Below are 16,370 nucleotides of genomic sequence, written 5' to 3'. Positions count from 1 at the left end.
CTCGGCCTCCCAAAGTGCTGGGATTACAGGTGTGAGCCACCATGCCTGGCAGCCCTTTTTAATTTAATATGATTGCTGGCTTCTGGGCTTATCATATATATCTAGTAACTTGTGACTTACAGGATATGCAAAGGTTGGTGGTGTATGATTTACTTGCAATCTAATGTAGAATTTTCCTCAAATAATATGACATTTATATTTATGGGGGAAAGTTACAGCATGCTGGCTCTTCTTCTAATGGTTATTTGACGTTTTGCTTCAAATCATAAGTCTGGGTGCCCAAATCAATCTAAAGATTCCTCGCTGTAGAAAGAAGCTACAACTCACATTTGAAGCTATGTGCTTCCTCTTTCACTATTCTGACTGTGCAGTCCATTTCTATTCTTAGGATAAGTAAAACAGGTGAGCCTTAGTGTGCTTAAACCTCCTCATAAAGCTGCTTTGCTTCATGGTCCAGGAATTGTGATTCCCTTCATTTCCCTGCCCTCCTCTGCCTGCCTAACCTTTTAAGAACTATACCTAATTCTGAATCCCTTGGTACCTCATCATGACCACAAATCTGTAGTCAAGGATAATTTAAACTTTCCCTTTTCCATGTCACTAGGGAAATTGTTTGCTTATTCTATAAACTACAAATATTATAGGTGTGAGGAACAAGTATATAATGTTGTATTTTATCAAATTCTGCAAACTTTCTTCCTCTCCTCCCTCCCTCCTTTCTTCTATCCTTCCCTTCCTTCCTTTCTTCCCTCCCTCCTTTCTTCTTTCTTTCTTTCTCTTTCTTTCTTTCTTTCTTTCTTTCTTTCTTTCTTTCTTTCTTTCTTTCTTTCTTTCTCTTTCTTTCTTTCTCTTTCTTTCTTTCTCTCTCTCTTTCTTTCCTTCCTTCCTTCCTTCCTTCCTCTCTCTCTTTCTTTCTTTTTTCTTTCTTTCCTTCTTTTGTCCTTCTTTTCTTCTTTCTTTCCTTCCTTTATCTCTCTCTTTTCTTTCTTTTAGATAGAAATGGGGTCTCACTACATTGACTAGGCTGACTGCGAACTTGTGGACTCAAGTGATCCACCCACCTCAGCCTGCTGAAGTGTTGCAATTATAGGTGTGAGCCACTGTGCCTGGCCCATTCCACATTTTTTACTTGTACATATATACACACACACGTACATATATATGTATATATATGCACACATTTATCTTCAATTGTACATTTGTTCTACATGATCTAACTGCAAGCTTTATCTTATTTACTTATTTTAATTTATTTTTAAGACAGCGTCTTGCTCTGTTGCCCAGACTGGAGTGCAGTGGCAGATCTCAGCTCACTGCAACCTCCATCTCCTGGGTTCAAGTGATTCTTCTGCCTCAGCCTCCCAAGTAGCTGGGACTATGGGTGCCCGCCACCATGCCTGGCTAATTTTTGTATTTTTGGTAGAGGCAGGGTTTCACCATGTTGGCCAGGCTGGTCTCGAACTCCTGTCCTCAAATGACCCACCCACCTCGGCCTCCCAAAGTGCTGGGATTACAGGCATGAGCCACCATAATATATATATATATATATATATTTTTTTTTTTTTTTTTTTTTTTTTTTTGAGAGGGTTTGTCTTTACCAGGTGAGTGCGTGAGCCTCAAATTTCTGGGCTCAAACCATCCTCCTGCCTCAGCCTCCCAAGAAGCTAGGACTACAGGCAATGCAACCACACCCGGCTATTGTTTATTTTTTTTGTAGAAACTGGGTCTCACTATGTTGCCCAGGCTGGCCTCTAACTCCTAGACTCGAGTGATCCTCCCACCTCACTTCCCGAAATGCTGGGATTACAGATGACAGGCACCACACCTGACTGCAAGCTTTATTAAATTCTGATTTTTTCCATCTTATCAGCTCACATTTTCTTGTTAGTATTCATTTGCCTGCTTTTTCTTCTCCATCAAAAATCTGTACCTATAAAATCAACTTTTTTTTTTTTTTTCTATTCTAAACACACTTCTACAGTTTGTTTGAGAAGCACTTTCGATACTTTTTTTTTTTTTTTTTGAGATGGAATCTCGCTCTGTTGCCAGGCTGGAGTGCAATGGTGCAATTTTGGCTCACTGCAACCTCAGCTCCCTGGGTTCAAGCAATTCTCGTGCCTCAGCCTCCTCAGTAGCTGGGATTATAGGTGCCCGCCACCACGATGCACTAATTTTTATGTTTTTAGTAGAGGTGGGGTTTCACCATGTTGGCCAGGCTGGTCTCGAACTCCTGACCTCAGGGGATCTGCCCACCTCGACCTCCCAAAGTGCTGGGATTACAAGCGTGACTGACCACGCCCAGCTCCATACACTCTTAACCAGGAAATTGTTGTTTTTTCGCAGACAATATCTAATGATGAGCTGTTTTATAGCATGAATTTAGTTAATGCCAAAGTACAGCATTTATTTTTAGCAAATGAATCAGCAAGAACAATAAAGCTGTTTTAATCAGACCAAATATGAAATCAAGTGTTATAGATGGCCTTCGCATATAATTTATATCTGCATTTGTTTTGGCTATAAAGTGTGGGGAACATTCTAACTCATTCACATTCTAGCAGATATTTAATAGCTTGATTTTCTTGATACTCTTCAATTAAACAGATGGCAGAGGAAGCTTTATTCTGAGGTCTATACAAAATGAATTATCTGGTAGTGTAAGTATCAATTTGTTGGTAACCTCTAGGATATTTCTGTATAACATATTGAGAATTCAATTTGTTTTCTAAATCATAGTTTTATTTTTTAATTTTTATTTATTTATTTTGAAACAGTCTTGCTGTGTCACCCGGGCTGGAGTGCAGTGGAGCAATCTCAGCTCATTGCAACCTCTGCCTCCCAGGTTCGAGCAATTCTTGTTCTTCAGCCTCCTGCGTAGCCGGGGTTACAGGTGTGTACCATTCCGCCCAGCTAATATTTTTTGTATTTTTAGTAGAGACGTGATTTTGCTATGTTGGCCCAGCTGGTCTCGAACTCCTGTCCTCAAGCAGTCCGCCCACCTCAGCCTCCCAAAATGTTGGGATTATAGGCATGAGCCACCGGACCTGGCCCTAAATCATAGTTTTAATGCAAAATTCTAATCAAATATTTGCAAACCTCTAAAGAACCTCCTTAGAATGTTAGGATTTGGGCCAGGCATGGTGGCTCACGCCTGTATTCCCAGCACTTTGGGAGGCCCAGGCAGGCGGATCACTTGAGGTCAGGAGTTCAAGACCAGCCTGGTTAACATGGTGAAACCCTGGCTCTACTAAAAATACAAAAATTAGCCAGGTGTGGTGGCGGGCACCTGTAATCCCAGCTACTCAGGAAGCTGAGACAGGAGAATCGCTTGAACCTGGGAGGCAGAGGTTGCAGTGAGCCGAGATTGTGTGAGTTCACTCCAGCCTGGGTGACAGAGCAAGACTCTGTCTCAAAAACAGCCAACAACAGCAACAACAACAACTAAAAACTTAGGATTCTACAGAACTCAGGTTGAAAACCAGAGGTCTAGAGTACTAGACCATAGGGCCAAGAATCTGTATCTGTTACTCAAATTTCCTGGGTTTCAGAGGCAGTCCTTCTCACATCAGATTGTGTAAGGTTAAAAAAATTCTTTTAAGTCCTTTTTTTAAGCAACAGGGTCTTGCTCTGTCACCCGGGTTAGAGTGCAGTCACATGATCATAGCTCACTGCAGCCTCGAACTCCTGGGCAATCAAATGATTCTCCTGCCTCAGCCTCCTGAGTAGCCGGGACTATAGGCACACACCACCACACTCGGTTATTTATTTATTTATTTATTTATTTACTGTAGAGACAGGAGCTCACTTTCTTGCCCAGGCTAGTCTTGAACTCCTGGCTTCAAGTGATTCTCCCCTCATGGCCTCCCAAATTGCTGGAATTACAAGTGTAAGCCACCTCAAATGGCCAAGTACATTTTTTAATGAAGGATTACCAATGCAACATAATATGTTGGAAAAAACTTGAAATCAGAGAATGTTCATTATTCTTACTGTTAGTAGAAGGCATGCTATATACTACACACTCTGATAAGTACTTTATAAGTACTATCCAATTAAATTTTCTCCAAGAAGAGCTATTCTATGGAGTAGCTACTACTATTAGCCTTTCTTTCATGAGATGGAGTCTCACTATGTTGTCCAGGTTGGAGTGCAGTGGCTATTCACAGTTACAATCATCACACACTACAGCCTGGAACTCCTGAGCTCAACTGATCCTCAGGCCTCTGCCTTCCAAGTAGCTGGGACTACAGGCATATGCCACGATGCCTGGCAGCCCTATTTTTTTAAATCAACTTTTATTTTAAGTTCTGGCGTACATGTGCAGGTTTGTTACATAGGTAAATGTGTGCCATGGTGGTTGGCTGCACAGATCAACCCATCACCCAGGCATTAAGCCCAGCATCCATTAACTGTTCTTCCTGATGCTCTCCCTCCACTGCAACCACCTCCAACAGTCCTCAGTGGTGTTGCTCCCCCCCATGTGTTCATGTGTTCTCATAGTTCAGCTTCCACTTGCAGTATCTTGTTCCACTTGTGGAACATGAGGTGTTTGGTTTTCTGTACCTGCATTAGTTTGCTGAGGATAACGGCTTCCAGCTCCATCCCTGTCCCTGCAAAGGACATGATCTCATTCCTTTTTATGGCTGCATAGTATTCCATGATGTATATGCACCACATTTTCTTTATTCAGTCTACTGTTGATGGGCATTTGGGTTGATTCCATATCTTTGCTATTGTGAATAGTACTGCAATGAACATATGCGTGCATGTATCTTTATAATAGAATGATTTCTGTTCCTTCGGGTATATACCTAGTAATGAGATTGCTAGAGCAAATAGTATTTCTGTTTGTAGATCTTTGGGGAATCATGACACTGTTTTCCACAATAGTCGAACTAATCTCATTCCCACCAACAGTGTAGAAGTGTTTTTCTTCACAACTTCACCAGTATCTGTTGTTTCTTGTCTTTTTAATAATCGCCATTCTGACTGGCATGAGATGGTATTGCATTGTGGTTTTGATTTGCATTTCTCTAATGGTCAGTGATGTTGAGCTTTTTTTCATATGTTTGTTGGCTGCATGGATGTCTTCTTTTGAGAAGTGTCTATGCATGTCCTTTGCCCACTTTTTAATGGAGTTGTTTGTTTTTTTCTTGTAAATTTGTTTAAGTTCCTTGTAGACTCTGGATATTAGACCTTTGTCAGATGGATAGATTGCAAAAATTTTCTCTTATTCTGTAGGCTGTCTGTTAAAAATATGGAATGCTTCACGAATTTGCATGCCATCTTTGTGCAGGGTCCATGCTGATCTTCTCTGTAGCGATCCAATTTTAGTATATATGCTGCCAAAGTGAACACGGCAGCCTTATTTTATAGGTGGAAATACTGAGGCTTGGAGTGGTTAATATACTTAAGGTCACACAAGCAGCAAGTGGTAGAGCTAGAATTCAACCCAAATTGTGGTGTTTTTTGGGTGGAAAATGAATATCTTCAATTTACATAGCATCTTGAATTGAGAAGCCTCAAGTTAATAAATGATGGTAACAACCACTCTTTTGATGATCCAGGGCCAATTCTGACTGCTGCTTGTAACATTTTCCACAAATATGTGCCATAGAATTGCCTAGGAATTTCTATTTTAAGCTGTACATTTAAGTGGTGAGTTACTGACTACCGCTCTTTTTTCTGTTTTTATTTCTACGTATTATTTTAGCCACTGATGCTACACAACTTGAGAAATTTAGAGACTTATACTAATTGTTTTTCAAAGAATATTTCTTAGAGTATAACTAAATTTTTAAAACGTGTGTTTTTGTTTCTGTTTTTTTTGAGACAGAGTCTCGCCCTGTTGCCCAGGCTAGAGCGCAATGGCGTGATCTTGGCTCACTGCAACCTTCGCCTCCCAGGTTCAAACGATTCTCCCGCCTCAGCCTCCTGAGTAGCTGGGATTACAGGCAGCTGCCACCATGCCCAGCTATTTTTTTTGTATTTTTAATAGGAATGGGGTTTCACCATTTGGCCAAGATGGTCTTGAACTCCTGACCTTGTGATCTGCCCGCCTCAGCCTCCCAAAGTGCTGGGATTTCAGGCGTGAGCCACTGTGCCCAGCTGACCAAATTGTTTTTAATTAGAGTGTCTACATACACTCCTGTACCATCATACTTATTTAATTTCTTTGGGAAAAATATTAGTACCAGAAATGATGTAATACTTTATGTGCCTATTCTCTTTATTTATGTTTTAATTCCATTTAATAAGTATTGTTGCTTACTAGTTCAAGCTCAAAAAGCATGCATAAAAAACCATATTTTAAAAATTTAGTTATACTGTAAGAAATTTTCTTTTGAAAAACAGTAAGTCCCTAAATTTCTCAAGTTGTCTAGCATCCGTGGCTAAAAACCATATTTTATGTATGCTTTTTGAGCTTGGACTAGTAAGCAGCAATATTTATTAAGTAGAATTAAAACATTAAGAGAATAGGCACATAAAATATTACATCATTTCTGGTACTAAATTTTTTCCCAAATAAATTAATAAGTATGATGGTATAGGAGTGTATTTAGACACTCTAATTAAAAACAATTTGGTCAGCCAGGTGTGGTGGCTCACACCTGTAATCCCAGCACACTGGGAGGCTGAGGTGGAAGGATCACTGGAGGTCAGGAGTTTGAGACCAGCCTGGCCAACATGGCGAAACCCCATCTCTACCAAAAATACAAAAAATTAGCCAGGAGGCTGAGGCAGGAGAATTAGTAATCCCAGCTACTCGGGAGGCTGAGGCAGGAGAATCACTTGAACCTGGGAGGCGGAGGTTGCAGTGAGCCGAGATTGCACCACTATATTCCGGTCTGGGTGACAGAGTGAGATTCTATCTAAAAAAAAAAAAAACCCAAAACCAAAAAACAATTTGGTGGCCTAGCATGGTGACTCCTGACTGTAATCTCAAGACTCTGGGAGGCCAAGGCAGGATTATCAGTTGAGTCCAGGAGTTTGAGACCAGCCGGGGCAACATAGACCCTGACTCTATTTAACAAAACAAAACAATTTAGTATCACATTCTTTTTAAGAATGATTTGAAATATAAAAAAGTATACTTTGTGTTCTAATAATGGAAGTAAAAATATTCTTATTCAATCACTTTCTGTTTATAGAATATACAGCAAATATACTCTGTCAGCAAGTCTGTGGGGAAACAGGCTGTCTAATATATTAATCAATTCACTTTTCCTTTTGACCCAGTAATTCCACTTCTGAGAATTTATGCTACAGATATATCCATACACATAAGGAATGAAACAATATAAAATTTTTCATTGCAGAATTTTTTTTAGGAGAAAAATACTGGAAACAATACAACTATTCAACAGCAGGAGATTTATTAAATAAATTATGGGTTATACATCCATAGAATGAAGTATTATACAACTATAAAGAGTGAAGGAGATAAACAGTATGGTTCATCAAAAAACAAAACTACCATATGTCCCAGCAATTCCCATTTCTGGGTATATATCTGAAGGAATTGAAATCAGTATTTCAAAGAAATATCTGCACTCCCAAATTCATGCAGCATTATTCCCAATAGCCAGTGAAAAGGGTGCTGGGGTAAATAAGACAGGATTAGCTATTCTAGAGGCAGCACTCAATCATGAGAAGTTATGCAAAATCTTTCCCAGAAGTAACTAAAAATAAGATAGTATAAAAACAAACCCATCTGTTTAGTAATGAGTATATTTTATAGCCAATAAAATCTAGAAAATAATTTTATAATAAGTTCCACATGAAAACATTTGAAACTTTAAAAGGCATGGCCTAATATGGTGAACAGAATGTTTCTATTAAGTGGTAGAAATAGGAATTTGTTGGGAAAGTAAAAATTTATTGTTTATTGTTAAAATGAGTATTTTAAAAAAAGGATTATTTTTACCCCATTTTTTGTGAGTTAATCAGAACTAAATTCTACATATCTTCACTTTGCCTTGGGGGTAAGCAAAGATAATTAATGTAAAATTTTAAAAATTTAATTAATTTTAAATTATAATTGACATATAATAATTTTACATATTATGGGGTAGTGTGATGTTTCAATACATGCAGACATCATATAATTACCAGATCAGGGTAATTTTTATTAACTTCTGATCATCTTGTTATTATAAGGGATCGGGGCACAGATATTTTTAGAACAGTAGATCATCTAAGAAATTTTTTCTCTTTGCCTTGAAATGTATAAGATTATGTTTTTCTTTTTTTATTGGAGAGGTTTACAGAGTGCTTGTGTTTTACTTGACAATATGCTATTATTTATTTGTTATTTCTTAACACATGGCAGCCAAGACTGGAAGGAATTGGCAACAGTGAATGCCAGGCAGCAGGGAGAATCCAGTGTGGAATATTAATTTGTCACAGAAAAATCCACAAGCTACAAATCTACATGTGTATATATGCAAGCGTTACCTGTGAAATTAGGCCAAATTTCTTCTGAGGATTTGTAACTATTGAAAACGAATGCCATTGTTCGAGAGTTTGACAGTAAAAAGGAGGAAGATAGGGTCATATTTTATTTTCTATTTCAAATGAAATTTATTATTTCTCATTTGTGATTAATTCTCATTTGATATGCTGGCCTCAGCATTTCTTTGGTTTATGCTTATTTTTCTAGTTTCTTTGGACATGGAGCTTGAAAATAACATGTAAACTGTGTGCATGCCTTTGTGTTTGTGGGCAAATAAAGCATTAGGATGCCTTTTGGATTTAAAGCTTGCAGTGGCTGGGACGTGCTTCCATTATAACTCCTGTTCCTTTGCTAAAAGGGGCCACTTCTCTCAGGAAGCAGCTTACTCCATTCAAAACAGAGGTTCAGTAATTAGGTAAAGCAACAACTGCTTCGTTTCTCCATTTTTTGTAGAATAAAGGAAATAACTGTTCTCTATTAACTTTATTGTGGTATTCAAAGGGTATTAAAATGTATTATTAATTTTAGATGATAGAATTAACTCATTAAATAATTTTGTTTCCATGGTTCAAGTGTACAAATAGTAGTTGGAATGACATTTACAACCATGTACAGTTACTGATCTAACCAAGACACAATTGGTTCTCTGTGTGTACTTAATATTTCCTAAATTCATGTGTTTTTCATGTGACCCTGAAATTGCTATGTAAGGGTATAATAAAACCTACTGTGCTGATTAAAATCAAAAGGATATGCAAATATGGATTAACGTAATGACAGGCGTGGAGCGAGTTAGGAAAGCGGATTAGGGCAGTGGAAAGCACTTGTAGCACACAGATGAAAGTGTGCAGCTGCACCTCACCATCTACTAGCTGTGCAACCCTGTTACTTAACATGTCGGAGCCTTAGCTTTCTCCTTTTATAAGCACGGAGTAGTAACTACCTTGCAGATTATAGTGAGGATTCCAGAAAATATTTTTGTAGTGTCTAGCTCCATACCAACACTTGATAGAGATTCACTAAAATGGAAGCTGCAATTTCTGGTTTTTAGAAGTAAATACTTAGGATAGGATTCTACAAATATTTCACTTTTATAAAAGGTGGATAATTTTATTTTACACTTTTAGAGTAGACATGAAAGCAAATAAATATTAAGAATGCATTGGTAGGGGGAAGTCTGGTTAAAAGCATAGATCTAAGAGCAGGTATTAGCAGCATGTGGCAGGAATTTGAAAGGTGGCAGCATCATTGAAGGCCCAGGCAGGAAGACAGAACCAAGGTATCTTCATAGAAGAAATTCAAGGTGGGGACCTTGTCACAAAAGCGATGGGAGAGCTGAGAGGAATCAGAGGTCAGTGAGGCAGCAAAGGGTTTACAAATGTCAGGAAACTGCTATTGTTCCCAAGGTGGGAGGAACAAAGGAAGGAAGTGGTAGAAGCAGAGCTTAGGAAGCCTGGAGAGAGTTGGAACCACGGCAAAGGCTCAAGCCTGGCCTGAGATTCCACACAAAGCAGAGAGAGAGAAAGGAGGAGAAATACCCTGGCTTTCCCCCTTCCCACTCCCCGATCTCCAGTCATTGCCTCCCACTGGTCAATTCTAACTAGAAACAAATTGTCAAAGAGGAACTGGTTTGGAAATGCAGTTTGCAGAGGTCAGTGCCCCGCAATCCAGAGCAGAGTAAAGGAAGGGCAGAGAATGGGTCTGAGACCAAGTGGACAAATGACCAGCACAGTGACATTCACAGTTATTTTCTGAGGAATTGTTTGCACGTCCTGGGACAGGATTACAAGGCAGGTGGTTTACTGCTTTTGCTTTTTTCCTTTCTTCACCATCAGTGCCTTCCCTCCCAGGATTTTGCACAGGACAAGTCTAGGTACTGAGATCCAAAACTGTGATTAGACAAGAAGGAGGCTCATAGTTACCACAAGTTAGATTAGAGTATCTCTTCAAGTCCAGAGAAGGAAACTATGGCAGGAAAACACAAAGACAAGGAATGGCTTATTCTTCTAAGCAGATAAAATAGATTCTTCATTGGCAACAGATCGATAATCAATGTCAATGGGACAATCTGCAATAGACTAGAGATGATGGTGATGGGAACCAGATGGTGAAATGCTGATATATTGTGAAGGTGGAGTCAAGAGGATTTACTGATTGATCCGGTGCAAGCGTGAAAGGAAAAAACGAGTGGAGAATGACGCCCCAGTTTATGCTGAGCAACTGGAAGCCATCATTTATTCAGATGAGCAAACTGCAAGAGAGAAGTTTTGGGGAGGATAGCAGTAATTTGGTTTTTTGATATGCCAAATTTTAAAACTTTTTGTTCTCAAAGGATCCTTTTCAAAACTGCCATTTTTATTATTTTTTAAAATGTAATGCAGGAGGCACACTACCAAAACCAGGGAAATTATTAAGTGAAAGTCTATACGTCCAAATGTGGAACCCCATCTTTCTTCCTTCCCTTGATTCTGAGAAAGCTGGGAGACAAATTTACCCATTCACTGTTCCCCAACAGTTCCCCCAACTACAAGAGATTTGGATACTTACTACTCTTTGGGAAAATTTATTCACTCAAGAAAAAATTCCTTGCCGAGAACAGTGGCTCACGCCTGTAATCTCAGCACTTTGGGAGGCCGAGGCAGGTGGATCACAAGGTCAGGAGTTTGAGACCAGGCTGGCCAACATGGTGAAAACCCATCTCTACTAAAAATACAAAAATTAGCTGGGCCCAGTCTGGGCAACAGAGCAAGACTCCACCTCAAAAAAAGAAAAGAGAAAAATTCCTACAGATACCAATAATTAGGGATTTCCCACAGGAGTATCTGAGTCCATAATCACTCCATAGTCATTCCCCACAAATTCACAAGCTCCACCTGAGAACTCCCACTAAAAAGTGAAGTTCTCAAATCAGGGAAATAAGGAAGGAGACCACCACGTCTCCTGCCGCCCTTCCCTCCCCCCACCCCGACCCCTTCCCTAGTTTATAAGATAGGGAAAAAAGGGAGAAAGCAAAAAGTTGAAAAGAAACAGAAATGAGATAAAAAGCTAGACGACCTTGGCGCCACCACCCGGCTCTGGTGGTTAAAATAATAATAATAATATTAACCCCTGACCTAAACTACTTGTGTTATCTGTAAATTCCAGACATTGTAGGAGAAAGCACTGCAAAACTTTCTGTTCTGTTAGCTGATGCATGTAGCCCCCAGTCACGTTCCCCACACTTGCTCGATCTATTATGATCCTTTCACGTGGACTCCTTAGAGTTGTAAGCCCTTAAAAGGGCCAGGAATTTCTTTTTCGGGGAGCTCAGCTCTTGAGATGTAAATCTGCCAAAGCTCCTGGCTGAATAAAGCCTCCTTCCTTCTTTAACCTGGTATCTGAGGAGTTTTGTCTGTAGCTCGTCCTGCTACACACACATGCACACTTCCAAGCATACTTTAATTACACATTGTATATATGAATGGACAGGCAAAAATCAGACTTAGCCTGGGCTCGGTGTTCCACCCTGGGAGATATAGAGGCCAGGATCCCACACCCACTCATCATCCTCAGAATTCAGTCAAGAATTATCCTGAGTTTATCTCTGACACCTGGTAAACACTATCTCAACAACAGTCAGAACTTCTGAAGAAGAGTAAAGAAGGAGCTGATATAATTGAAGATGTTCTCCAAATTGCCTTTGAGAAGCAATTGACAAAGAAAAAGAACCACGCACTAAAACTGGCACAAATGGATGAAATGTGTAAAAAGAAAATCAGAAAAGATAAATTGGAGATGCCTTCAAGGGGATGTAAAAGTATTTTTCTAATAATGATAATTAAATATAATGTCTTCTCATTAAACGTAAGTATATTTATTTCAGCTATGCTCAATTTAAGCATTGTAATCTATAATGTTTCATTTATAATTGTGATCCATTAAACCATTTAGCGTCTCTGAATAAAATAAGAAAGAAGGTCATTGGAGGTCAGAGCTGCCAATGGTCTATTGTAATAATGAAATCATCTTTTCACATAGAGAGTAGAATCACTTCTTTATACTCTACTGTCTCATGTGAACAATACCAGATTTAGTTGGGGTGGAGGGGAGTAATGATAGCTGCATATAATTAAAGGACAACTCCCCAGAAAGAAGTAATATTGACAGTGTTGATGAAACACACCGTTGAATTTATTTATTTATTTGATTTACTTAGCCAATGCTGCATGTGTGAAATTCTGGAGGGAACATTTAAGGGTGAGATAAGATCATTTTGGCTTGAAAAATTTTACAAACTATTCCCATGAAAAATGAAATAGTACATGAGACAGTGGGTGGTGGAGAGAGGGAGTATGTGGAAACTGTACTCTATGCTCAATTTTTCCTATCAACCTAAAACTGCTTTAAAGCATAGTCTATTAATTTTTAGAATTGTATTTAATAAAATAGGCCTTTTTGGATACCTTTAGCCTTAGAAGCCTACCAAACTTTTATGGCAATTTCAGTTTTTGTGCATTACTCTTTTCCTTCTTTCCTTCCTTCCTTCCTTCCTTCCTTCCTTCCTTCCTTCCTTCCTTCCTTTTCTTTCTTTTCTTTCTCATCTTTCTTTTCTTTTCTTTCTGATGGAATCTCACTCTGTGGCCCAAGCTGGAGTGCAGTCGCATGATCTTGGCTCACTGCAACCTCCACCTCCCAGGCTCAAGCGATTCTCCTGCCTCACCCTCCCGAGTAGCTGGGATTACAGGCACCAGCCACCACACCCAGCTACTTTTTTGTATTTTAGTAGAGACGGGGTTTCACCATGTTGCCCAAGGTGGTCTCGAACTCCTGAGCTCAGGCAATCCACCTGCCTTGGCCTCCCAAAATGCTGGGATTACAGGAGGCGTGAGCCACTGCGCCCGGCCTTTGCATTGCATTTTCTAAGCAAAATATAAAAACAGCATGGGAGAATGACATTACAACTGAAGAGGTTTTGCAATCTAAACAAAGCAGGTCATATTCTTTTTTTTTTTTTATTTTAGGTTAAGGGGTACATGTGCAGGTTTGTTGTATAGGTAAAGTTGTAGGGGTTTGTTGTACAGATTATTTTGTCACCCAGTACTAAGGCTAGTATTCAATAGTTATTTTTTCTGCTCCTCTCCCTCCTCCCACCTTCCACTCTCAAGTAGGCCCCAGTTGTCTGTTGTTCTCTTGTTTGTGTTCATGAATTCTGGTCATTTAGTTCCCACTTATAAGTGAGAACATGTGGTATTTGGTTTTCTGCTCCCAAAGCAGGTCATATTCTATAGAGACTGTGTTTTTGCTAAGTATTCAATACATAAAAACAATTCTAATTTTTTGAAATTAATTATTTATTTATTTTTAAGATAGAGTCTTTCTCTGTCGCCCAGCCTGGAATGCAGTGGTGCAACATGGCTCGACCTCCTGGGCTCAAGGGATCCTCTAGCCTCAGCCTCCTGAACCACCATGCCTGGCTTATTTATTTATTTATTTATTTATTTATTTATTTATTTATTTATTTTTTGGTAGAGATAGGGTCTCATTTTGTTGCCTAGGCTGGTCTCTAACTCCTGGGCTTAAGCAATTCTACTGCCTCAGCTTCCCAAAGTGCTGGGATTACAGGTGTTAGCAACTGTGCCTGGCCTTTTTATTTTATTTTACAGAATTCACGATGTGTAAATTAGTAATGCCAATCAAATAACAATTTAAATCAAATAACAATTTAAATATACAGGCGGTGGCTCATGCCTGTAATCCTAGCACTTTGGGAGGCCAAGGTGGGTGGATTGCCTGAGCTCAGGAGTTCGAGACCAGCCTGGACAACATGGTGAAACTCCGTCTTTACTAAAATACAAAAAATTAGCTGGGCATGGTGGTATGCACCTGTAATCCCAGCTACTCGAGAGGCTGAGGCAGGATAATTGCTTGAACCCAGGTAGTGGAGGTTGCAGTGAGCTGAGATCGTGTCATTGCACTCCAGCCTGGGCGAGGGAGCAAAATTAATTAATTAATTAATTAATTAATTAATTTAAAAAATATATGTATTTGTGATTTTCAAGAAAGATTAAATTGAGGTTTAGAATATATTTGAATGTTTGTCGTTACAGTATTCAAATTCTGAGAAGATAATTCTAAATATCTTATTAAAATTTGTTAATCCTTTAGCCCTAATTCCAATATTTCTTATGTGTTTACAATAACCGGAATGATACATTTCCTTTAACATTAAAAAAAAAAAAGAGGCTGGGCGCCATGGCTTACGCCTGTAATCCCAACACTTTGGGATGCCAAAGGGGGGACAGATCATGAGGTCAGGAGATCAAGACCATTCTGGCCAACATGATGAAACCCCGTCTCTACTAAAAATACAAAACTCAGCTGGGCGTGGTGGCACGCACCTGTAGTCCAGCTACTCAAGAGGCTGAGGCAGGAGAATCACTTGAACCCGGGAGGCAGAGGTTGCAGTGAGCCAAGACTGTGCCACTGCACTCCAGCCTGGGTGACAGAGCGAGACTCCATCTCTCAAAAAAAAGATACATGGCACAGTAGAAGGTATCTCTTTCCTTAAAAGATTTTTTTGTAACTTATCCTAAAGGAGATCTAGCTAGCCAGCTAGCTTCTATATGTTTACATACAGTAAAATAGAAACAGAAAATTAGCCATGAAAGAAGGTAAAAAGTCATCATAAAGGCTGTGAACTTAGTGTGATTGACCATTTGATTTGCCTCTTAACTTCCTGGCAGTCAGGACAAAACCAAGTCAGAGTAGATTTCAGAAAGGAAGAAGCATACTTATTCCTCAAAACATGCATCGTTCTTTCTGGCATTAAATTGCAATAGCAATTTCTGACAAAGGATTACAAGAGGCCATTGAGCAAGAAGATGACCTTCAGTGATTGTTTAATAACAAAAACAAGATCAAGTTTTATATGACTTTCTCTTATAATGACTTTGGTAAAAGTTGAGCATATAACATTGAATCTTAATTCAGTACTGGTGACTTTTTTTTTTTGAGACGGAGTCTCACTCTGTTGCCCAGGTTGGAGTGCAGTGGCACAATCTCTGCTCACTGCAACCTCCACCTCCTGGGTTCAAGCAATTGTCCTGCCTCAGCCTCCAGAGTAGCTGGGTCTGCAGGCGCATGCCGCTTCGCCCGGATAATTTTTTATATTTTTTAGTAGAGATGGGGTTTCACTATGTTGCCCAGGTTGGTCTGGAACTCCTGACCTCAAGTAATCCACCTGACTTGGCCTCCCAAAGTGCTGGGATTACATGTGTGAGCCACCATGTCTAGCTGAAATATAATTTAACCCAAAGAAAATACTTAGAATACCAAGGAAGACTATGGAAAATATTACCCTAGATGACTCCTCAAGAACTACTTCTTTCATCTGAGCTTTTGATGTAAAAATAAAGTCTGGGCCGGGCACGGTGGCTCCCGCCTGTAATCCCAGCACTTTGGGAGGCCAAGGCGGGCAGATCACTTGAGGTCAGGAGTTCTAGACCAGCCAGGCCAACATGGTGAAACTCCGTCTCTACTAAAAATACAAAAATTAGCCGGGCATGGTCGCACATGCCTCTAGTCCCAGCTACTCGGCAGGCAGAGACAGGAGAATTGCTTGAACTCAGGAGGCGGAGGTTGCAGTGAGCCAAGATTGTGCCACTGCACTCCAGCCTGGGAAACAGAATGAGACTCATCTCAATAAATAAATAAATAAATAAAGTCTGAGGAAGACTCACGAATGTTGGCATTCTGTGTAACTGATGAAGGCAGAGCCAGGAGCTTTGGAAAACAGACGGGGTCTGATTAACAGTGGTGAGGTAGGATAGAAGACCCTCATGTCCGCATATAAGTAGGTCATAGGAATAGGTGTCAATATGCAAAGTCAGGGATTTTTCTTAAGAGGTAGACTTGGATTTCCCTTAACATTTGCATT

General features: G+C 39.6%; 1 non-coding gene across 1 annotated transcript; it reads right to left on the bottom strand.

Annotated features, from left to right (window-relative positions):
• Positions 1-5,251: 5,251 nt before the first annotated feature.
• LOC116471996 (U6 spliceosomal RNA) lies at positions 5,252-5,358 on the bottom strand. Its single transcript, XR_004248924.1, has one exon. It is a non-coding gene; the product is annotated as a U6 spliceosomal RNA (small nuclear RNA).
• Positions 5,359-16,370: the final 11,012 nt, after the last annotated feature.

The sequence above is a fragment of the Hylobates moloch genome, unplaced genomic scaffold, assembly GCF_009828535.3.
Source record: "Hylobates moloch isolate HMO894 unplaced genomic scaffold, HMol_V3 SCAFFOLD_6, whole genome shotgun sequence".
Lineage (NCBI taxonomy): Eukaryota > Metazoa > Chordata > Mammalia > Primates > Hylobatidae > Hylobates > Hylobates moloch.
This window is presented reverse-complemented; position numbering and strand designations above follow the sequence as displayed.